Below are 23,398 nucleotides of genomic sequence, written 5' to 3'. Positions count from 1 at the left end.
CACCTTACGCATGACTAGATGTTTGCCCCTACTGGGAAAACAGCAATCCTGTGAACCAAATAAGCCTGGGAAAACAGGGGGTAGGGGAGACTGTCTTATGCCAAGGCTCAAGACTGGGGCAACTACTATTTACGTTTACAAATCCTATTAAAGAACATAAATCTCCATGCTACATCTAGTTGGACTGCCCCACAAAGCAGAATTTAGCATTCACATGCGGTCTTCCTATGCAGATGAAAGTTTCATGTAATAGCACATGTAAGAAACTACCTGGGCAGGCAATCAGATTGTACACCATCAGATGGTTCCCATTGGGGCATCAGGAAACATCTTTTCATTATTGTACTTGGCTTTAGAGGGTCTTACAATGGGAGTCCCACTTATACACTTGCTGTTCCTTGTGAGTGGAATTAGGCCGGAGATCATGCCTAGATTAAACAACCTTCTCAGAGCTACTAGTCCTCATGTTGCTTCCATCAGGAATCTTCCCATGACTGCATCTTAATTCTTTCTGGTGGGGTGTCAAGATGCCATGACCCGGCCTGGATGGCCCAAGTTAGCCCGATCTTATCAGATCTCATGAGTTAAACGGGCTCAGTCCAGATTCATACTAGGATGGGAGCCTACCAAGGAAGTCCAGGGTTTCTATGTGGTGGCAGCCAATGGCAAACCACCTCTGAAGGACTCTTGCATTGAACATCCTACAGTATTGCCACGTTGGCTATAACTTGATGGCACTTTCCACTCCTTGCCCCAAGATACCATAATGTTCCTCCATGTAACAAAACCACATCAGAACCTCTGTGCTTGTAGAAACTTTCAGATGGTGATGGAATAACAAAACAACAACAAAAACAACAACAATTTTTATTTGTATCCTGCCCTTCCACAATGCTCAGGGTGAGTAACAGCATTAAAACAAGATACAAAGATTAAAATTAAAAGGATTAAAATATCCACAGGCCTGATGGAATAGCTCTGTTTTACAGACCATGTGGAACTGATTTAGGTCCTGCAGGGCCCTGATCTCTCCTGGGAGGTCATTCCACCAATCTGGGGCCAGGGCGGAAAAGGCCCTGGCCCTGGTCAAGGCCAACTTCTCTTCCTTCAGGCTATAACTCTTTGATCCTGATATGTTGACTTTCCAAAGGCAGCTTTTGGCAGGTAGGAATATTTGTTGATACCATCTGCTCACCTGAAATTTGGTCTTCCGCAAAATGGGGGGACAGAACACATAGACACACACCGATATCTTAACCAGATCTGAACTACTGCACAGTGAACAACAATGTTTCTGTTGTGGAAGAATAAATGGGGAAAAACATATCAGAATGAAAAATACATGTGGCTTTTTACAGGAAAGAGCACATTGCTTGTATTCTGAGGGGGGGGGGGAAGCCTTGTTCATTTTTCATAATGACTTAGCGTTTCTGCTTATGCATCTGCCCATGAGGCAGAATAACTGGCCTCCTAAAGAAGAAAAGAGAGCAAATGGAGAACTGTGGGGATGTCAATAGGCCACCAATTAAAGAATTACCAACAAGACAACAGAAGCCAGGGAGAACTAAGGGCATCAGTTGGAGTCATTTTAAGATGGTTGTTTCATGTAGTTCGATGCAGTGTGGCACCACCTGGTACCATATTTTGTCTGAATGCCAATTGACCTGCACTGGAGGCAAAAGAGACCTGATGGATGGGGCTCACCAAGCGAACGAGATAACAAATTCACTTCTAAGACTTCGCCCGTCCGCCATTTTATCTCACCTCATCTTTAAAGCTGATTTCCCTCAACTAACAAGGAGACCACCTCTTTGTGTAACAGCATCCCTACTGTCGCCCAGATCTATATTCACATTTCCTCAGGAGAATCCATTTCCCCAGCCAAAGGTATCATTTGGCCTTAAGATAATGTATGTGAAGTATTTAGCATACTTAGGTTAAGGACTCAGCTTCCAATACGGCTTTAAAAGTTGTTTGTTTTGTAAGGGGAAAAAAACAAACAAACAGGCACCATCCTGCTTCCTCTGGGAAAATATTTTACATTGTTCCCTCTCGCGATCCACCCCCCCCCTGTTTTTAAGGTTTCCATATTTTAGCCTTCAGCTTCGGTACCTGAGGGAGTGGTAGGTTTTGGCAGAACAGAGTTTGTTACCGGCCCTTTTAATAGCTGCCACTAATCATAAAATGCAAGCGCTCGTATCTCGGGGACTGTAACCATCACAACGTTCTTAATATAGATGGAATGAACGTCTGGTACGTTGCTCAACTTATTTGCTTTTTACCCCTGAGAGCAGAGATGAATATTTATATAGATGATGTATAAGCTCTTTATTAATAGTTTGATGTTCTGCGGAGAGGGGAAGCTTATTTCAGGACTGACATGGCAGCAGAATTTTGCTTACTCACTGTCCCCAAAGATTCTTGCCTTTGGTATACCTGGATGCATTGGCCAGTCTTGGGGGCTACTGTTATAAGATGGGCTTCTATCTGGGATTTTTTTAAAACTGAAGATGCTGGGGGATTGAACCTTTTGCAGGTCAAGCAGATGCTCTGCCAGGGAGCCATGGCCCCTCCTGAATGACAGAAAGTCCCGCATTTCATGCTAATTTGTCAGTTTGTACTGCATGTCTCTGTTGTAGGTCGGGTTGCCAGTCCCCCAGCAATTCCTAGAGAGGCATGACCTCACTTCTGGGGTTTTCCAGGAAGAGATATCATGCCAGTGCTGATGGCTGCTCCTCCTATGTTGCTGCCTCCCCCCAGTCTCCCACTGGTTGCCAGGCCCCTGTGTTTTGGATTTTATGGATTAGTTTGTTATTAATTAAATATTTATAGCCTGCTTTCCCTTTGTGAGTCTTTTTCCCTGTGTTGTTAATGGTAAGGTTCAGGAATTTGGCAAATGAGACTTGCTCTGGCATGAAGTAAGGGGAAATGAGAAAAATCAGACCTTTCAGTCTTTTGCAGGGTGCCGGATTCCTCCACCAAGTGCTCTACTCAAGTGAGCATGGAGGCCTTCAAGGGTTGCCAGCTTCAACTTGGGAAATACCTAGAGATTTGGGGGTGGTGCTTGGAGAGGGTGAAATTTGTGAATGAGCAGGATCTCAATGGGGCTGTGGTTCCATACAACCCTCCCTCCAAAGCTCCCATTTCTCCCCTCCCCCAGGGAAACTGACCTCTGTAGTCTAGAGATCTGTTGCAATTTCACAGATCTCCAGGCCCTACCTGGAAGTTGGCAGCCCTTCCTAGACAGTATACCACCTGATAACCAGGAAGGCTAGCCCTATCTTCACCCATCAGGAATGGAAGATGACAATAGAGACTTTAAGTCCTACAAGCTTGGATGGGGGTTAAAGGCAACCAAAATAATTGCATTCTTCTCTTTCCATTTCTGTGGGGTGTGGGCACATGTATACGTTTCCAACCTCCTGGTGGGTCCTGGAGTTCTTCTGAAATTACACCTGATCCCCAGTTATAACTCTATGGCATTATACCCCCCCCCCGAGGTCCTTTTACTCCCCAAACAGCTTTTCCCAGGTTCCGGGTTTTCTAACCAGAGTTAGCACCAATGTGTCCAGCTGGCAGCCTCATAAGAAGCTCAACAAAGCTGACATTCAATACCTGCTTTGGAAAGGTTTCTGAGCACCAGGCTGCAGTTAAAGGGACAGGAGTTGACCTACTAAAGAAGCCTGGAATTCTTAACAGCCTTGTCTAAAAAAAATACTTCTCTGCCCTTTTGTTCCCATATAACCCACAGCACATTCTTTCAAATCTAGTTTGTGCGTAGTTCACTTCCACAGGCCTCCTGCTGCCACATGGATTTGGGAGGAGGGAAAGCCTGCTTTTTCTACTTCAAGGATTCCACCTGGAGCTTAAGAGAGGCATCTCTTCCGAAACCAAACACAAAAATGCTAGCTAGAATTGAAACATCAGTTTCATCGGCGGACATTTACGGTTTGCATTTTAGATTTCAAAGTCTTTCATCAAAGTTCGCTGGATTTTTTTGGAAATCCACAGCCCAAGTTGTAGGAAAGGCATTTGAAGTCATGTGTCTTTGGCCTGGAATGGTGGTTTTCCATGGTCTTCCTCAGCTGAATCTTCCTTGCTGGTCTCCTATTTGTGCCCCAGCTCCACTTAGCTTCCAAAAACTCACGGTTTCTAGTGACATTTTCCCTTCTCTCACTGATGGTTGCGTGGTAATAAATATATGGTTAAATATCAGCTGCTGCTGGAGGTCCATTGTCCAATACTGTCAAACGTTAACTGCTCTGAGAATCGTTTCATGTCAGACATCAGTTTGGAAGACTGAACAAGTCACCAAAGAGGTGGAGAGTATTTGGAGAAAGTGCAAAGGGAAGTCTTTGCAAATTGAGTAGGACACATTGCAAGGGTCAGATAAAGGAAATTGGCAAAATCTTACCTGGTCAATGTTAGAAATGCTGTTTGGTTCTTTGGACTTCCGTCAGAATCCTGGCTGGTCCCAAAGAGGCCTCTCCCAAATTACAAACTGACTCCGTTTATTTATATATGTAGTGATGCTTATGGGTTATAAAGGCTAAATGAACCCTCCATGTTCAGAGGCAGTATACCTGTAAAGAGCAATGGTTGGCGATAGGACAACAACAGAAGGAGGTCTAGGGCACATCTAGCTGGCTTCTGTGAGAAACACGATCCTGGGCTAGATGGGCCATTAGTCTAATGCAACTGGTGTCCTGTTGTACTCATGTGCTCTTCATTAGGAAATTCTCCACACGGTAGGAGGACTTAACATTCCATCCATCATAGGCTTTGCAAGGTGGGGTATACAGGAGAGTAATTGAGAAAGGGACCGGAATAGAACTGCTGCTCTTCTTTTGGAGGGTGTTGTTCCACAGGGGCGGAGAGGTGGCTCCCTCTTGCTCTACAAAGCAGAGCCGTGAGTATGAAATGGGCTCCTTTAAGCATTGAAAAGATTCCATATTCTTCTTTTTAAAAAGATGAAACAACAAGGAAACAACAACCCACTCCTCCCAAACAAACCAAAAAGCACAGCTGAACAGAAGAGAAATCCATCTTGCCAGGTGAAAATAACATAATTGTTCATTTTGCATGGAGGTGAAACATAGAAACAGTGCTTTTGAAAAGGGATATGCAAGCCTGTATTTCATCTGACAGATACTCCAACACAGATTCGTTCTGTGCAAGGCCATGAAATGATTTGCTTTTGAAGCTAGTAAGGAGCATTAATTTGAAGTCCCATTTGGAAACGAGCGCTCTGAACTGAACTCACAGCCTGGCTACATCTAGATGCTCTGGCAAGAGTGTGCAGGACCAGGGTGCAACCATTATCTCCTTATGGGGCACATTTCATCTTCTGGCTCAAAGATGTCCAAAGAGTGATGCCCTCTAGAATAATTCCTCACCCTTTCCCAAGTACCACAGGTATTGTTCAGACCTTGTTCTCTTAGTGATACCTTTCAGAGGCCTCTTCCCAAAGGACTGCAATGCAAGTCGTGGCCAATTTATGATGATCCTATAGGGTTTTCAAAGAAAGAGACATTCACAGGTGGTTTGCCACTGCTGCCTCTGTCTAGCAACCCCACTCTTTCTTGGTGGTCTCCCATCCAAGTACTAACCAGGGCTGACCCTGCTTAGCTTCTGAGATCTGACAAGAATGGGCTAGCCTAGGCCATAGCATTATATTCCACTGAAGTCCCTCCCCATCCCATATCCCACCCACTTCCAGCTCCAGCCCAAAGTCTCTAGGTGTTTCCAGACTACAGGTATCAGTGGTCCTAGAGAAAGTGGTTGCTTTGAAGGAAACTATGTGCAATTCAATCTGGCCAAGGTTCCATCTCTTCCTCATACCTCACCCTCCCAGGGCTCCAACCCTAAATCTCCAGGAATTTCAAAACGCAGAGACGGCAACCCAATCATTTTTGTTGGTTCATGGGAATTCACAATGAATTACCCAGGAAAACAATTGACAGAAGAAAGATTTGTGAGAAACCTATTTATCTGCGGACAGAAGATGTAGTATAACAGAATGGTCCCATGTGGTCTGCAAAATTCTGCACTGCACTTTGTAGCAAAGTTGCGTCAATAATAAAATACTACAGCTATGAAGCAGGGCAACGGAATCCTCATAAAAATTACAATGACAAAAGAGAAACTGTTTTTAGATGGCAACAAACAACGACCACACTAAGAAGCCCATCAGGGCAACAACTGCTCAGCAAATGCTGGGAAGCCTGTGTGTTATGTTGTGTTATGTTGAGGCAGGAACATTTGGACAGTTCTCCTGATTTAAAGTTTGATCTCTCCTCGGTGTTAGGCAAGATGCCAATGGATTGAAGTTCGTGGTAATTGCTGCTGACAGAAGGGATTTCCCCCAGTTGAGAGGGCCTTTCCTGCCCCTCCCCATTTTGCCCTGAATGCTGCTTCCGAGGATGGGGGTCTCTCAGGAACAAGTTGGGGATGAATTGTGTGTGTGTGTGTGTGGGGGGGGGAGGTCTGCAGCAGAAATTACTTACCTTTCATTATCTGGAAATCTATCTCTGGATGGGAAACTCAATGTTTCTCCCCAATGTTTTTTTAAATTTTATTTTAAATGATATGTTGTGCAGAATTGGCACAAGATGGTAGGTCAGTGAAAAAAAAAAGGAAACCCAGTTCCAAAAGCCATCTGATTCATTACAAAAATCACCTTTTAATTCTTCCTTTCTGAGAAGCAAGTCCGTGAGTATTTTCTTTCAAGCTCAGGGCCTCTCTTGTCACTGTCTTTCATCCTTTTTGAGTTTTTGCCAAGTTGAGGAAAAATGTAGAGGAAAAGGGATAAGCTATTTTTCCCCCAGACAGTTCATTGCTCAGTGGATGAAGTCATGTTACTAATGGAACTTCAAAGGAAGGACAGCTCAGGTTACCCAACAGCAAGGACAGAAATTTGTGATGTCAGCCTTTATATGGGCCATCTTGTCATGGAAGAGGGAGGGCATCTCTGATAACGTCTGAGTCTAGAGGTCCATCCTGGCAGGATTCAATGAAGAAACAAGGAAGCAGGCGAATTGCCTCAAAGCATTACCCTCTTTAAAGATGATTGAGTCCCATGGGCATATTTTATGAGGATATTTCAGTTTTTTAAAAATATACATTTTGTTGTTGTTGTCAGGTCACAGCTGACTCATGTTGATCCCATAAACTTATGGCTTGCAAGGCAAGAGATGTTCAGAGATTATCTGTGTGGCGACCCAGGAGTTCCTTGGTGGCCTCCTACCTAAGGACTAACCAGGGATGATCCTTCTTTGCTTCTTAGATCTAATGGAATTAGGGTAGCTTGGGGGTATCCAGGTATAGCATTCAGGGCACTGTAAAAATTGCATATCTATAATGGGGACAAGAAGAAGAAGAAGAAGAAGAAGAAGAAGAAGAAGAAGAAGAAGAAGAAGAAGAAGTGTTGGTTCTTATACACCGCTTTTCTCTCCCTGAAGGAGTCTCAAAGCGGCTTACATTTGCCTTCCCTCTCCCCACAACAGACATCCTGTGAGGTAGGTGAGGCTGTGAGAGTCCACTACACCAAGTTGGGTTTTTCCAATGCTAGTATGGGCTCATGGGAACTGTAATCCATGAACATCTGGAGTGTGACAGTTTGGCCACGCCTGCTTTAAACAGAACCAACAAGACAGTTCTTATTTTTTTAAATTAGGAAATTCCAGCAGTGTAATGAAGAATGACCATTATGCTGGTTCATTAATATGGCTTTTGAACAGGAGAACTGGTCACTTAATCCCCTGGCTTCTTGCTACCTAGACCTATATACAAGTCGATCGTTTCATTCCCCTCCTCTCCCCAAAAAGTCCTTGGAACTTTTGAAACTGCACAGTGAATGCCTGAAGGCAAACAAAGAGCTTTCTTGAGCTCTGTTCTAAGAGAGAGCACATTACAAACAACAATAAAAGGTTTATTTCTGTGGGACTATGAGGAGGCACTGTGCATAATCATAACCTGAAATATCTTAGTGCATAATTGCTGAACTTAGATGTTTGTTCCGCTAGGGATTGTTTTGAATTCTTAAGGACTCTTCAAACGCCATTCAGGCTGCTATAAAACCTACGAACGGGTTGGGAAAATTAGAAATGCTACAAAAACTGAACGCTTCACTTAGTGCATTACAAGATATATGGAGCCGGAGGGACGCACCGGCGTGGCGTTGAGGTTACTATGCTGCACGTTCTTCATTTCTTCACTCAACCAAGGCCTTCTCCGTCACCCTCATAAACTTTCTGCCTGCAGCCATGCCTGGGAGGAAGGCTGCACCCATTTCCCCGAGTCCTACCTTCAAATGGCTCACTAGGGGAGCTGGAATATGTTTAGCTTAATAAATGTTTTAATTACAGTTCCCGTTTTCTGAGCAGAACAGGGTGGAAGGAGGCCACTGGCTTGATAAGTGGGGGTAATTGAAGAAACAATGGGTAGAGGCGTGCAGTGGGCCTTGCAGCTTTGGTGAAGATGATAATTGAAAAGCAAATATTATCATTTCAGGATCTCTGGGTTGTTCCAATGCAGCTGATCTTTCCTTTCCCCTCCCTCCATCTCTTTCCCCTCCCTGTCTTGAAGTAACAGAGGCTGAGTTGGACACAGTGTAAGGGACCAGGGATTCCCAGCCATGGGCCTGTGGACCCCCAGGTGTGTGTTTTATCTACTGCCAGCTTATGACAATCCCAGAGGTTTCCAAGGCAAGAGATGTTCATAGGTGATTTGTTGTGGCCTGGCTGTCTGCAATGATACTGGCATTCCTTTATGGTCTCTCATCAAAACACTAATCAGGGCCAACCTTGCTTGGTCTCTCCATTCTGACAAGGTCTGGCTATTGTGGGACATTTTGCTCTGGGCAAGAAATATTCAGAGGTGGCTTGCTATGGTCTACCTCTGCATCAGGACCAACAACTCCCTTGGTGGCCTCCCATCTGAATTCTAACCACAGTTGATCCTGCTTAGCTTCCCAGAGCTGACAGGATGGGGCTATCCAGAGGTATCTAGGTCATAATGGTTTTTTTTAAAAAAAGAATTCTCTCATAGAGAGAAGCCTTTCTCGACTTTTTTGCCATTGTGAAAACCCTGAAACATTCTTCAGGCTTCCAGAAACCCCAGAAGTGGTGTGATTGTACAGAATATAATTGCCAGTCCCCTGGTTTTACAGTTTACCTTCAGGTGACCGAGATCAGTTCCTCTGGAGAAAATGGATGTTTTGAAGGGTAGACTCCACAGCATTATACTCCACTGAGCTCCAATCCCAGCCACTTCTGGCTGCACCCTGAAAGTCTCCAGGTACTCTTCTTGGAATGTCCTGGATGGAGATTACTGATTGCACTTTGCAAACCTCAATTTTCATTTCTCTCCCAAATGCAGAGACTGTTTCAAGCCTTCCGACTGGTGTGGGCTCCGTCACATCAGTGATTAAGACCATTTTCAATTATCCATGCATTTTATTATTATTTCATAGCTTTAGGGTATATTTTCCAACCTATGCATGGTGAATTAGTCATAACCCTTTCAGAACTATTACTGGAGATTGCTTTGATGATGCACGGTAGGGTGAGCATCTGCCAGAACATGGGCCGCGAGATGGAGTCTCTGGAGAAGTTGGCGTGACTCTAGAACTGTCAAAGTTCATTCAGTCTAAGGCATAACTACCCCACCCCATGTCAAAAAAACGTCTAGATACATCTATGTTTCCGTTTTGTGATTCTTATCCACTTGCCTTCGCAAATTGCTGCTCAAGCCAAGAGCGGATAGATTTGTTCTGATGTAGACTAAGAAACTCATTCTACCAACACAAACTTCTGAGTTTCTCCTACTCACACTAATTGCAGTAGGAGGGATTTTGCCTCCATACTTAGCTAGCGAGCCTCAAAAAGGCTTGAAGACAAAGGCTGGTCTAGACAAGGCATCCTTTCCCAACCTTTTTACTGTTGAGAAACCCTGAAGCATTCTTCAGGCTTTGAGAACCCCTAGAAGTGGAGCCATCATGCAGAATATGGTTGGGAAGACCACCTGTGTACATCAACCCCACCCATTCATGGCATCACAACAACCTGTATTCTTCTGGACCAGTGGTTCTCAACCTGGGGGTCAGGACCCCTTTGAGGGTCGAACAACCCTTTCACAGGCGTCATGACAGGGCGAGCAGCTTGCCCGGGGGGGGGGGCATTGTTGCCACTCCTTCTAACTTGATAAATTACCCTAATATAAATCCCTATATTTTTACATGTACAATAATGTCAGAAAATATTTATACATCTAATGGTGGTTCTAAACCATGTCACAACAGCTTCCCCTCTCCTAATGATCTCAGTAAACCTACGAACACCCCAACTGGATCCATGCTTAAGCTAACTCTAACCCTAACCTGAGAATTTACCCCAATATAAATCCCGTTTACATGTACAATGATGTCAGAAAATATTTATACATCTAATGGTGGTTCCAAAACATGTCACAACAGCTTCCCCTCTCCTAATGATCTCAGTAAACCTACAAACACCCCAACTGGATCCATGCTTAAGCTAACCTTAACCCTAACCTGAAAATTTACCCCAATATAAATCCCTATATATTTATATGTACAATAATGAGAACAAATATTTTTATATCTCATGGCCTTTCCAAACTATGCCACAAAGTCTTCCCCACCCCTAAGGATCCCAGTAAACCTACAAACTCCCCAACCGGACCAATGATTAAGCTAACCCTAACCCTTATGTAAGAAATTACTCTAATTAGGACCAAATCAGGCCCTCTGCAGATAGGATTTCCATGCCAGCAGATCATGTTGGAGAGAGTCTGATTTGGTTGGGTGATATATAAATTGAAGGCTTTTAGGATCTTTTTGAGCATTAACTAAAGGGTTCAAAGAACTGATGCACTACAAGTGTTATCAAATCACAACTGACAAATGGTGACCCCCAACTCCCCAGCAAGGAGCTTTGAAGATGAGAAGCAGAGATGGTTTGCAGTTACCTTCCTCTGTGCAGAGTCCTCCTTGGTGGTCTCCCGTCCAAACATCAACTCCATTTCGCTTCTGAGATCTGACGAGATTGGCCTCCCCCATGCCTCCTACCCTCCTTCGTAGAACCAAGCCAAATGATAATTGATCTGGGACAAAACAGATTCATTTGGGTAATTAACAGTTAATTATGAATTGGACGGAATGTGCTGCGATTTGTCTCACTATATAGTACAGGCGGAGTATCTCTTTCTCCGTGTGCCTGTACCCCCATGTGGGTCTGTTAGCAGGTTCCATCCCGTACAGATGTTTGGAGGTCAACTTCTGCCTCGTTTAGCAACAACGCAGCTGGCAAACTGTACCTGCAAACTACTCTAAATGAATGTCAGTGCTTTTCTTCCCTGAAACACAATTAGGTTTCGGGAACAATATGTGGCTTGTTAACAGTGCCCAAGCTTGGTATGCAAAGAAACAATCTGCCGGGTTTTTAATTTAGAACGTTTCAAAGTACCTGACACAGCGTTACATTAGTGTGCATCAACTGCAGACAATGCTGTTGCTGTAAGTAGTGTTAACAGGGTGTCTTGGGGAAGACGAACAATGGAAATTAATATTCGCCTAGTTCAAGTCCTCCGAGGGTACAAGACCGTCGCCCACTGAAGAACAGATGTAGCTCCCGCTGTGCCCTATTGCCAAGGATGTCACTGTGTTTTGTGACAAACCTGGCTCGATTGCGGGTTTTCCTCACTTGGGACAAAATTGCGGATGTCCTTTTTGGATGGAAAGTTTGCATAGCTGGGGTCATTCTATGGTGTTTATAGAGTGATAGGTAGCAGTTAGGGTAGTCAAAATATAGCAGGGGCTCATGGGAATTGTAGTCCATGGACATCTGGAGGGCCGCAGTTTGACTACCCCTGAGTTAGACTGTCCTTGTCGTGTACCGTGGTAGAATCTCCCACCAAATAGGCAATCTCAGAGCTTTGGCAAAAAATCCAACAACAACTCAGTAGTTTATTTCAGAAGACAACTTACAGCATCACTGGACTCCTGCAATCCTAAAGACCATAGCTATGGGGATCAAAAGGTAATTATAGAGGCAAATCTCACCCTCACCTGTACACAATTCAGTTACCCACAGGTAGGTTCTTATCTTCAAAGGATAGTACTGTTTACACTAGCACCTCTAAGGGGGACGGAAATAGCCAAAACATCTGAAGATATGATGGAGGGCCTTTTGGCCCAGAGCATGGGGTTAGAAAGATGGTGATGACTGGAGTGATTCTCCACAGAGTGTCCTGGGACTTGGATCAAGCAATTCATGACAGGAGCCAGTCGCTACCAGACAGTTGTGAAAAAAAATGTTTGATATCTGTTTTAATTTGAGATTTGCTATTGGCTATTTCCCATTTTGGTTTGGTTCTTCCTCTTATTGATGGGCTTCGATACCCAGGGGGTTGTCCTGAAGTGGCATCAGAATTGCCTGACTGGGTGTCTATGGACCAATCTTCTACCCACCCACTCACACCCGCCTCCCATCCGGTCTTAGGATGCAGAGTTTTTCCACTGATGCGTTTGGACGATGCATTTTGAGCTTTGTCAGGAGTGTGTGGGTTTAATCTATCAAGCTAATTCAAATTGGCATTGAATCGCTTAATTGTACTCATAGAGTAAATCAGAGCTGCTACTGCCCAGGTGTTAATTGCAGTGATTTTAGTCTTAGTTGAAGAATTGTTTCTTCTCCTTTTATCAGTATTTTCAAGATCTATAGAGTCCTTTTTTGTAAAACCTGAGTGGGTTATATGGCTTTGAGAAATGCCTGCCTTGAAATGCCATGAAAAGTTCAGGTTCTATCCCTCCCACCATCCTTTCAATGGGGAGAATTTTGGAGTTTAGAGCAGGGGTAGTCAACCTGTGGTCCTCCAGATGTTCATGGACTACAATTCCCATGAGCCCGTGCCAGAATTTGCTGGCAGGGGCTCATGGGAATTGTAGTCCACGAACATCTGGAGGACCACAGGTTGACTACCCCTGGTTTAGAGGACCAACCTCATGGCTGGAGGACCAACTTCTCCTTGGCTTCCATACAGCAGCTCTGTTTTCCTAAACACCCTCATGGACCATTTATGCACTGGAGGTTTCATGCCAGGCTGCAGGCTGGAGCTTTAGTCGTTCTGAACCTGGGAATTAACTCAAGTTTAGCAATCTCATTTTGCAATTCTCCCTTGTATCGTGTTGTGTATTTGGAGGATTTCACCTCCACGGGTGTCATTTTCTCACTGAAGCATTTCAATATTAAAAAGCATTTAATATGTATATATCTGTTCCACATAATATATTTCTGGTAAGGCCTTGGAGGATGGCTTAAGTGCCACTCAGCGCTCAACACCCACTCAGGGCGGCTGTCCCGCTCCTGAGTGTCTCCGTCCAGCAGCCAGCCTTCCGTCCCCCACCCCTGACCACCCCCTCCTCCTTCCACTTCCCTCTGAGGCTTGGAGGCTGCAGATCCCTGCCATGTGAGACCTGGTCCTGCCAGTGAGTTCCTGCAGCTTTTCAGGTTCCGGGGGAAGGGAGAGGCCGTCTGCATAGTTCTTTTACTCCACCCCCTAAATTAGCAGCCACATTATGGACCAGTTGTAATTTCCGGGTCAGGGATAAGGGAAGGCCTGCTAGAGTGCACTTGTGCATGCGCATGAAAGCCTATAGCCAGCATTAAACTTTGTTGGTCTTAAAGGTGCCACTGGACTTACACTTCATTTAGAGTGGAAGGCTTTATTCCTGAGTTGTCCACCCTGCAAGTACCCCAAACTTTTGACATACAAAGAAATATACATGATGTGTTTTCATGTTTCCATTAACTCTGAATTATATGACATTCCCAATGCCCAAATCATGGTCTGGGGAAATCTGTGTTGATTCTCTGGCATCTTTGCTCAGATGAAAGGCAGGAATGAAAGGTAATATTACACAAATAAAAATTTCATCACAAGACAGCAATTGAGAGAAGACCCCCATCTACTAAGTCTGAATGTCTTCTTTTGCGGCTTCCTACCTTGTGTTGCAGGTTTAGTTTATGCTTTGGAGGCATTCGGTAGAAAGAACGGTGGGGCTGCCTCCGATGCGTCTTTTAAATTAGAGTTCTAGAATGCAATAATTGTTCAGAAGGAACAAAAAAGCTGTTGCCTGCCCTTATTTTCTATTTAAAGGAAAATGGCAGGTGGATGACTTCAAAAATAATTTGACTAAATAGAGAAATTGGAAAATAATAGCTTGGATAAAGACGCACGCACACTAAATGAGCGTTTGGGGTTTTTTTGCGGGGTGGGGGTGGGGAACCTTTATAAGATAAGGTGCATAAAAGATCGAGGGGTGTGTGTGTATGTTTTGTGGCTCGATCAAATTTTAAACCCAACGGGCTGGCATGTCCTCTGAAGTCCTGCCTTTCAGAACCAATTTGAGCCCATTAGATTGACTGCTTTTCTATGGAAGGGGATGAGAGGGCCTCACTTGATTGTGTCTCCTGCTGGGTGTGTGGGAGTGGGGGAAAGTTAATGAAAGTAATACTTTAAGTGCTAAACTGAATTTCGCTAGTGAAAGCTGGTAATTTGTGGCTATTTTGATCTGATTGGGAGGTCTCTCTTCTTTGTGTGGAGCGCCCCCTCCCCCTTATTACAGTCTTTCAGAGCATTACACTTTCTTTTCTTTTTGTAAAAATCAGGTTTACACAAAAGGTTTATTTTTGAATCGCTTATTGTTGGAAATGGAGGTTTGGTGCCTCGCTCCTGCTCCATTTGGGCAAGTCGCATTTCTGATCGTGCCAAAGGGACCCAGTTCTGCTGCTTTGTCCTCCTGTTAGAGATGGGCGCATGTAAAACATGGCTGAGTCCCAGCCAACTTATAGCAACCCCGGCAGGGGCCTTGAAGGCGGGTGAGAAGCAGAAGTGGTTGGCCATTGTTTCCTCTCCAAGGTCTTCCTTCCCAGTCCTGATCCTGCTTAGCTTCTGAGATTGATTAGTTTGGGCTAGGCCTAGGGTTGTCAGGCCCCCTCAGAGCTGCTGGCGGGGAACGAGGGCACTTTCTGGGAGCAGGGTGGAGCACCGAAAATTGACACACTGTGCTAACATCACCCCAAAGTGGTGATTCTTTATTTTGGGCAAAGACTCTATGGTAGAATTAGCTTCTAACCATAGAGTTTTGCCCCCAAACCAGAGTGTCACCTTTGATGACCCATGGAGCTGATGTTACTTCCAGGTGATGTTGGCACGTTGTATTAATTTCCTGTTTTTGTCCCTTTTGGGGGTGGGTTAGTGGAGGGGAGGTGCAGTCAGAAAGTATGGGACCCCCGCCTGGACCTGGAGACCTGGCAACCATAGCTAAGCCATGGCCCCTTCCCTCCCTCCTGTTATAGCTAGAGGCACATTTTGAAGGTCGTTAGAGTTGTGTTGGTAGTTGTTAGCTTGCTGTAGCCATTCTTGATTTTCCAACAGGTAGAAACAGCAGTCATCAAGAACTGGATAACCAAGGTTCACAGAAAACTGCTGGGTGGACGCAATGAGAATTTCTTGGGTAGTCAGTACCATGTGGGTTTGGCCTAGATTCAGCTTTTAGTTCTGGCATTCCATGTGTCTCCCTTATATGGATGTGTGTAAGTTGCCAATCATTTTAAAGCTTGGAGGAGCTGCCTATCAGTGATCATAGAATCATAGAATCATAGAGTTGGAAGGGGCCATACAGGCCATCTAGTCCAACCCCCTGATCTACGCATGATCAGCCCTAAGCATCCTAAAGCATCCAAGAAAAGTGTGTATCCAACCTTTGCTTGAAGACTGCCAGTAATCTGTCAGAACCGTTGTGAAGTAGAGATCATTTTGAATTTGCCAACCCTGCTGTTTTGATCTCCCAATCTCCATTTGCGACTCGTTATTTGTATGCCATTTAAGAGAACCAATTTGGTCCCAATACCTTTTGTCGCCATGACATTTTGGGAGTGGAGCCCGGGGAGGCCTAGGTTTGAAGAGAGAAGGAAGCTCAGTTGTCATGATGGAATAGAGTACACCCTCCAAATCAACCATTTTCTCCAGGAAGCTCATCTCTCTGTTATTTGGAGATGAGCTGTAATTCTGGGAGCTCTCCAGGCCATGCCTGGAGAATGGTAATCCTATAATGCAAATATTTAGAATCAACAGTCTTCTCAAGGCCACTGTCATGTATTTGGGCGGAACGCTCATGCATTTTCAAAAGCTCTGCTTCCCTTGTGTCTCATTGTCTAAAGAGGTCAAGCATATCTTTTAAAATGTGTGCTAATTTTCACGATGCTGAAAGGGGTCCATATTTCTGGTTTACAAAAGAAGCAGCCAGGTTTGCCTCAATGGAAAGCAGAAAGGCCTGGAATTCTTCTTGCTTCCTACCTCTGAGAAAGGTCAAATTCTCCCCTTGGATGCACACATGGCACTCCGAAATCCAAATGCATTCAGTCAGTGCCCCTGGCAGTCCTTGGAGACAAGAGTTTGGATGCTGTTTTTAACTTTCTCTGGAATTTATCAAGTAATGGTGCTACACTATCCTTTCCCCAAGGATATGATCCTGTTGGTTGAATGAGCTTACTTTTTAAAAAGCCTGTTCCTTCTCTCTAATATGTTTTTCCCCCCTTTTATTTTAGCTCCAGGACATGACTCCTGAGCAGTCTTTCCTTTTCTACTCTGCAACCTTCCGGGTTTGTATAAGTTAAGTTTGCTAAATCTCGTCTTTCTTCAAGCTTTCCCTCTAGGAAGATTTGTGGGAGATGAGGGCAATAGGACCTGGGGGGCTGAAGCTGTCTTAAAACTGGGCAGATAAAAGTCAGCAAGTAGGCAGCTTCATCCTGGAAGATTATAGCTTCCAGGGTTTCTTCAAGGGCATCCCCATGTCGAAAGTATTCTAAGAGTCCATCTTGCAAATTAACAGAGATCGGTTGGGTCCACTGAGCCTAGGAAGGATGGTGGTAGCTTAAGTGATGGGCTTAAAGGATGAAAGCTTCCCTTGGCAATGACACCAGCCTGCTTTTCTAACTGTAAGGCCCGTTCTGCATCTAAACACCATTGGCTGTTGCACTATGGTTTCCTGGTGGCAATAATTCCTAACTGAATTAGTTTGTCTGCACAGGAAAATCCAGTTATTCGACCCTTGGTAGTTTGGTGTGGTATTTTGTTTATCCCATTCCTGGTAGAGCAGAACCTGACTGTATGCATGGTTTTAGTGTTTGCTTGCGTGAACTTAGAAAGGTATCTCTCAGTTTTGGCCAACTTTTGACATGCAGTCAAGAACGTATTCACATTCAATTTGGTGTAGTGGTTAAGAGTGCCAGCCCCTTGGATGCACATCTGGAGAACCGGGTTTGATTCCCCACTCCTCCTCCACATGCAGCCCGCTGGGTGACCTTGGGCCTGTCGTAGTTCTCTCAGAACTCTCTCAGCCTCACCTACCTCACAGGTTGTCTGTTGTGAGGAGAGGGAGGGTAGGCGATTCTAAGCTGCTTTGAGATTCCTTTGGGTAATAAAAAACGGGGTACAAGAAACAGCTGTCCTTCTTCTTCTGACATTCTTTCCTTCCATATACTAACTGCCGTGAATGTTGTTGGGCCTCACCGTGACAGAAGCTGCTTGGCTGTGCCAATCTATTTATTGTTCAATGGCCTCTCAGTAAAAGCGCTGGGGAAAGTTGCCCCTGTATGAATAAGAGACCCAAAGGTACCACGGTGTACTTAAAAATTGAGCTAAGGAGTGAAAGGTTACTCTGTCAATGGAAACTGAAAGAACTGAGATACTTAAACAGTCTTTAAAAAAAAACCCTATAGACTCAAATATCAAAACACAATTATTTTCTGGTGCTTCTGTTTTTCCTCCCACACGCAGGTAGAGATTCCACTTACACAATAACGTCAGAAACGCAGGTAGAAATTTAACAATAACAGACAACAAAAGTTGCCTCGTGTGAGGACCGCGTCTTTTGAGTTGCGTAGCCAGGTGTTTTTGTCCTTAAATAGTTTAAAAATTGTTCCGTGAGGCAACTTTTGTTGTCCATTATTGTTAAATTTCCACTTGTGTTTGTGAAGTTTTAGTGTAAATGGAAACTCTCTACCCGCGTGTGGGAGGAAAAACAGAACCATCAGAAAATAATGGTGTTTTTATATTTGAGTCTATAGTAACAAAACAAAAAAAAACTGTTTAAGTATCTCTGTGCTTTCAGTTTCCATTGACAAAGTAACCCTTCACTCCTTAGCTCCCTTTTTAAGTACACTTTGGTTCCTTTTTGTTTGCTCTGTGTACCCCCTCTCTTTCCCCCCTATATTAAAGGTAAAGGTAAAGGTATCCCCTGTGCAAGCACCGAGTCATGTCTGACCCTTGGGGTGATGCCCTCCAGCGTTTTCATGGCAGACTCAATACGGGGTGGTTTGCCAGTGCCTTCCCCAGTCATTTTACCGACCTCGGAAGGATGGAAGGCTGAGTCAACCTTGAGCCGGGTGCTGGGATTGAACTCCCAGCCTCATGGGCAGAGCTTCAGACTGCATGTCTGCTGCCTTACCACTCTGTGCCACAAGAGGCTCCCCCCTATATTAACAAGGATACATGTGAGCAAGAATTGTTGTTGTTGTTATGTGCGAAGTCGTGTCCGACCCATCGCGACCCCATGGACAATGATCCTCCAGGCCTTCCTGTCCTCTACCATTCCCCAGAGTCCATTTAAGTTTGCAGTGAGCAAGAATAGAGAAGGTCAAATAAGTTAAAAAATGGGGCTTGTAAAAAGATCATCCAACCAACTGAACTATGCAAGAGGGTGAAATTTCGCTAGTTATTTCGGCAGTGTCAGACATGCAAATTTTGATGCAACAACTGAAATTTTGACGTGACAATTGAAATTAGCTACTTTCCCCCGCGAAGCCCTCCTTCCAGGCAGTCTTGTTCCAGGTAGAGCCTGTAAACTGAAACAAGCTAAAACGGCATCCCCATAATTTAGCAAAGTGCACAGGTAATAAACAGGAGGCTAATAATGGTTCCATTGTGCATATTATGTTTATTCTGATTTATATAAAGAGGTATTTTGCAAGCGTGCAGGTAATCCCTATATAGTTCATAATTTAAATGTCAGTCAGAATGTATGTTGAAATGCAACTGATTAACAGCAGGTTTTGGGTGGAAAATTAATTAGTATTTAATCCAAGCTCTGTATTAAGATGCCATGTGAATTTTTTAAAACAACAACAAATCAACAGTTACTGGATTACAGTGCACCAGTTATGTCTTTGGCGTGGTGGTGTTTAGCCTGGAAGTTTAATGATTTCTCTCTTGCTTCTATAAAACATATAGCATGATGCCAAGCGAAAGCCAGTTTGGTGTAGTGGTTAGGAGTATGGACTTCTAATCTGGCGAGCCGGGTTCAATTCTGCACTCCCCCACATGCAACCAGCTGGGTGACCTTGGGCTCGTCACGGCACTGATAAAACTGTTCTGACCGAGCAGGAATATCAGGGCTTTCTCAGCCTCACCCACCTCACAGGGTGTCTGTTGTGGGGAGAGGAAAGGGAAGGCAACTGTAAGCCGCTTTGAGCCTCCTTCAGGTAAAGTGGCATATAAGAACCAACTCTTCTTCTTCTTCTTCTTCTTCTTCTTCTTCTTCTTCTTCTTCTTCTTCTTCTTCTTCTTCAAAACAGAGCGCGAACATGTGTGCAATGCACACGTCACCAGATTGTACAGATGCATCTTGGATTTTATATGGGATATTGATTGTAATGTTCAGTCCTCTCCACAACCAGTCTGGAACAACTGACACATCCATCTTGAAACACAGTGTGGCAAGGTCCAAGAGGGCTTCCCAAACTCTTCTTGGGGGCAAGAGCTTGACATGAGGTTATATTTGTAGCAGCCCTCTCATCATGAGGGTCTCGGAACGGTGGCCAGCGGCCACCAAAATGAGGAAGTTCAAAGCTTCAGTGAGCTTCCCTACCGCTACTCTTTCAAATTCAGGGTAGATCTGCTGGACTCCACTTGTTAAGTTAACAGCAAGAGCTGCATTGTGCTAATATGTTGCCCTCTCCTTTGAAGGATATATATATATATTCTATTCCAAAGGCATGTGCTTTTTCCCCTGAGGCTTTCTGGCCTATTTTCAACCATGAAAGACAGCCCTACTGTCTTAAAATGTCAGCAGTGTAGCAACCCACACCCATCTCTCCTTTTGCTTTTGCCTTGTGGCCTTTTAGACAGCCAAGGTGAGAAGGAGTTCCCCCTCTTTCAAAGTCTTCACAGATCCCAATGGGATAGCTGTGTCAGTCTGGTGTGGCAAAAGTCAGGGAAGAGTCCCGTGACTTCTGAAAACCTTTCACATTTCTTGCAGCAGAAGCTTTTGTGGGCATTTATACTCCTGACAAAGCGGACTCAGATCCATGCTGCAAAGGAGGAATACATGACGCTTGATGGACAATCTGTTGGGATAGTCGGTTGATATAGCAAAGTGTGTCCCCGTCATAGAAGCATACATTTATTCCACATTATTATTGAGATTGCAGTCAAAAGAAGAGAGAGGAATTAAAGAGTGCTTACCCTATCACAAATGGCCAGCTTGTCCATCATTATATGTGTAGAAGTATGAGGATATGGTATCTACAGGAAAGACCTGCAGAGTTATGAGTCTCCATACAGATGCCTCTTAGCCACCTTTGGAGAGGTCTTTCGATCACTTCAGGTCACTTATCCAGGCAGAAGTGGACAGGCTACTAGTGTAAGTGTGGCCCACTATCTGTCCTCTAGACTAGCGATCCCCAACCTGTGGACCGCAGACCACATGTGGTCCATCGACTAATTGGAGGTGGGCCGCGAAGGACGCCTTGTCTCCCCCCCCCGGCCCTTTACTTCGTCCCCCTGGCCCTTTACAACACACTTCGGGTGTCATTGTCTCCCATCACTCCCAGATGGGACTATCTCGTTGCAGAGAAACAAGCTCAGGGTTCCCATTGATTTGTCATTGTCATGAGTTAAAATTTCCATGAAAATAAAATGTTTCTTATGTTCATTGTTGTGGCGTGTCTGTATCTTACTTTGAAGGGATGTTTAAACATTACCATAGCGATCAGAGAGCGTTAGGGCAGTGGTTGAGAGTAGAGGAGTAAACTACCTTCCCCTTCACCGGGCCTCAGTAAAATTGTCAAGCATTGACTGGTCCCCGGTGATAAAAAGGTTGGGGACCACTGCTCTAGACCCCTGCCCCTTATGGCTCATTAACTCGAGTGATGAGAGTGAGAGGACCATGTTGGGAGATTATAAACTGGTCCCTCACTACAGGGAGCTTCCTGGATGGCCTGAAGGAGGCGGTAATTGGCCCTCTACTGAAGAAGTCAACACTAGACCCATGCGACCCAGTCAACTACTGCCCTGTGTTGCACCTCACATTCCTCAGGATATTGACCGAGCAAGTGGCTGTGGACAAGTAGCTAGGATACCTGGAGGAAGCATCAATTGAAGCTGAGACCTGCTGCAAGCAGTAGCTCTTCCGGTGAGCTGTAGCCCTTCCTAAACTAGTCTTGAAAGATGCCACGGGACTCATTTGCTTGGTGATTGCATTCCTGCCAAAGTTCTCAGCATGCCCTGTTCCTGTGAGAGCTTTAAATACTTCCAAATGAGTTCACTGTTTGCGTTGTGGATCACAATAAATGTCTGCAATATCTTGGTGCAATCTATTCTCTTTTGGCAGACTGAAGTTCTGGATGCTGGGTCCCAATAAACTTGGTAAAACTTACTTCTGAGTAAACGTCTGCGGACCTGGGCTGTTAAATTGCATTGATTAGTGGTAAGCTGCTTTCCTGAGCCGAAGAAAACCTTTCAGGGTTTGTCTTTTGCCCTGGTTGTTAGGCAAAAGACTAGAAAATATTCCTTGCAGCCTGAAAGCTGATAAGAAGGATTTTCACTGAGTTGATTGGATGTGTCTCACTCTGCCAACAGTTTGCGTCAAGTGTCTTTTTTGCAGGTCAATTGGAATGTGAGATTAACTGAATTGCTCAGCTATTAAACCTTTTATCTGTATGCTTTTTCCCCTCCAGCACAATCTTGATAGATCATACTGCCTCTTTTTATATGATGCCTTAGAGAATAAATATGTAGTTATCCTGAATTGTATCTGAATAAATGTCATTAAAACAGACAAATTATTATACTATACACTTACCGAATGGCTACTAGCTGGAATGGTGAGAGGTACACGCAGACAGACTCAAATCAAAGTGCTGCTTCCTTGATTATTTATGTAGAAATCAAAGTGCATGCCTCAAGGAGATCGGCTATGAAGTTCCTTCATTTATACTCCTGTACAAGCTTCTGCAGTTCATGATGCCCACCTTCAAAGCGAGGTGATTATCACAGTTGCTGAATTAGTTTTTTGGGATGGGTGGTTGTGATCAGATGTTGAATCATTGGTAGGTCTGATCTGCATGCAGAAGGTGCCAGGTTCAGTCCCTGGCATCGCCAGTTCAAAGGACCAGACGGCAGGTATTGCGTTAGGCCAGCTGGAGGAAGAATATGAAGAATCAGACCCTGCACCAACAGAATCCCCACCATACAGATCTGTCAGTGGACCCAATGGGGGAAAGCTTCCAGTCATGGCTGGGCTTGATCTTCCAGGAGAAGAAAGAGATGCCACGGAGACAGGCTTTCCCACCAGCCGCTCCTCAGCCAGAAGAAGAGAGCACTTGGGGGCTTAGAAGAGATGATGGAGTTCCCACTTGGCTGCCCAGTCGGGGCAGTCCTTGCAAAACCAGGGCGGACTGGCTGATAGAGAAACAGTAAAAGACCTGCAATGCAACTGTAAGGAGTGACACCCAGCCATGGGGGGAGGGGGTGCAGAATGAGTCAGCAAAATGCACAGATAAAAGCTGACCCAGGTTCAAGGTGGAAGCAATGGTGTTTGCCACCCCCTCTGTGTGCTAACTTGGCTAGCAGACAGAGCTCTACCCTGACCCTGCTGCCTTGTACTTTGTCTCTGGTAAACTGTGCTTGCTCCTGAGACCTTTGTATCCTGCACCACTTCCCAAAACATGGAACTGGGCCCCTGGCCCTTTGACCCTCCTACCCTGGCTCTTGGACTGCACCTTTGTTATCTGATGCCGTTTGTAGACCTTGCACCTCTGTATTTCTGTACCTGTTGTCATTGCATCTGTGCGCCCCAGAAACCCTGAGTAGAGTAGCAGAACCACTGAGATCCTGAAGAACAACTGCCAGTCAGAATAAGCAATATCGATCTTCAGTATAAAACTGGTCCAGACGAGGGGAAAAAGTTTCCAGGGGTGCAGTTTGCAGAGTTCAGCCCCAGCACCTTCCTCTTTTTTTTGTAAAAAAATAATATTGATTGCTACCTCAGTTCTGTAATCACATCCCATTGTTTCTGCTGCAAGATCGTTTCTGC

At 44.7% G+C, this 23,398-nt stretch overlaps 1 protein-coding gene across 5 annotated transcripts in view; it reads right to left on the bottom strand.

The window, feature by feature from the left end:
- Positions 1-22,757, bottom strand: part of LOC143823677 (uncharacterized) — a 119,894-nt gene extending 97,137 nt beyond the window's left edge. For all 5 annotated transcript variants that reach the window (XR_013226544.1, XR_013226546.1, XR_013226545.1 and 2 more), the window contains exons 1-2: positions 22,166-22,757; positions 10,990-11,124 (exon numbers count right to left, since the gene is read on the bottom strand). The gene's annotated coding sequence lies outside the window, so the exon portion shown is untranslated. The remainder of the gene's footprint in view (positions 1-10,989; positions 11,125-22,165) is intronic.
- Between the last annotated feature and the right edge of the window lie 641 nt (positions 22,758-23,398).

The sequence above is a fragment of the Paroedura picta genome, chromosome 14 (genome assembly GCF_049243985.1).
Source record: "Paroedura picta isolate Pp20150507F chromosome 14, Ppicta_v3.0, whole genome shotgun sequence".
NCBI lineage: Eukaryota > Metazoa > Chordata > Lepidosauria > Squamata > Gekkonidae > Paroedura > Paroedura picta.
This window is presented reverse-complemented; position numbering and strand designations above follow the sequence as displayed.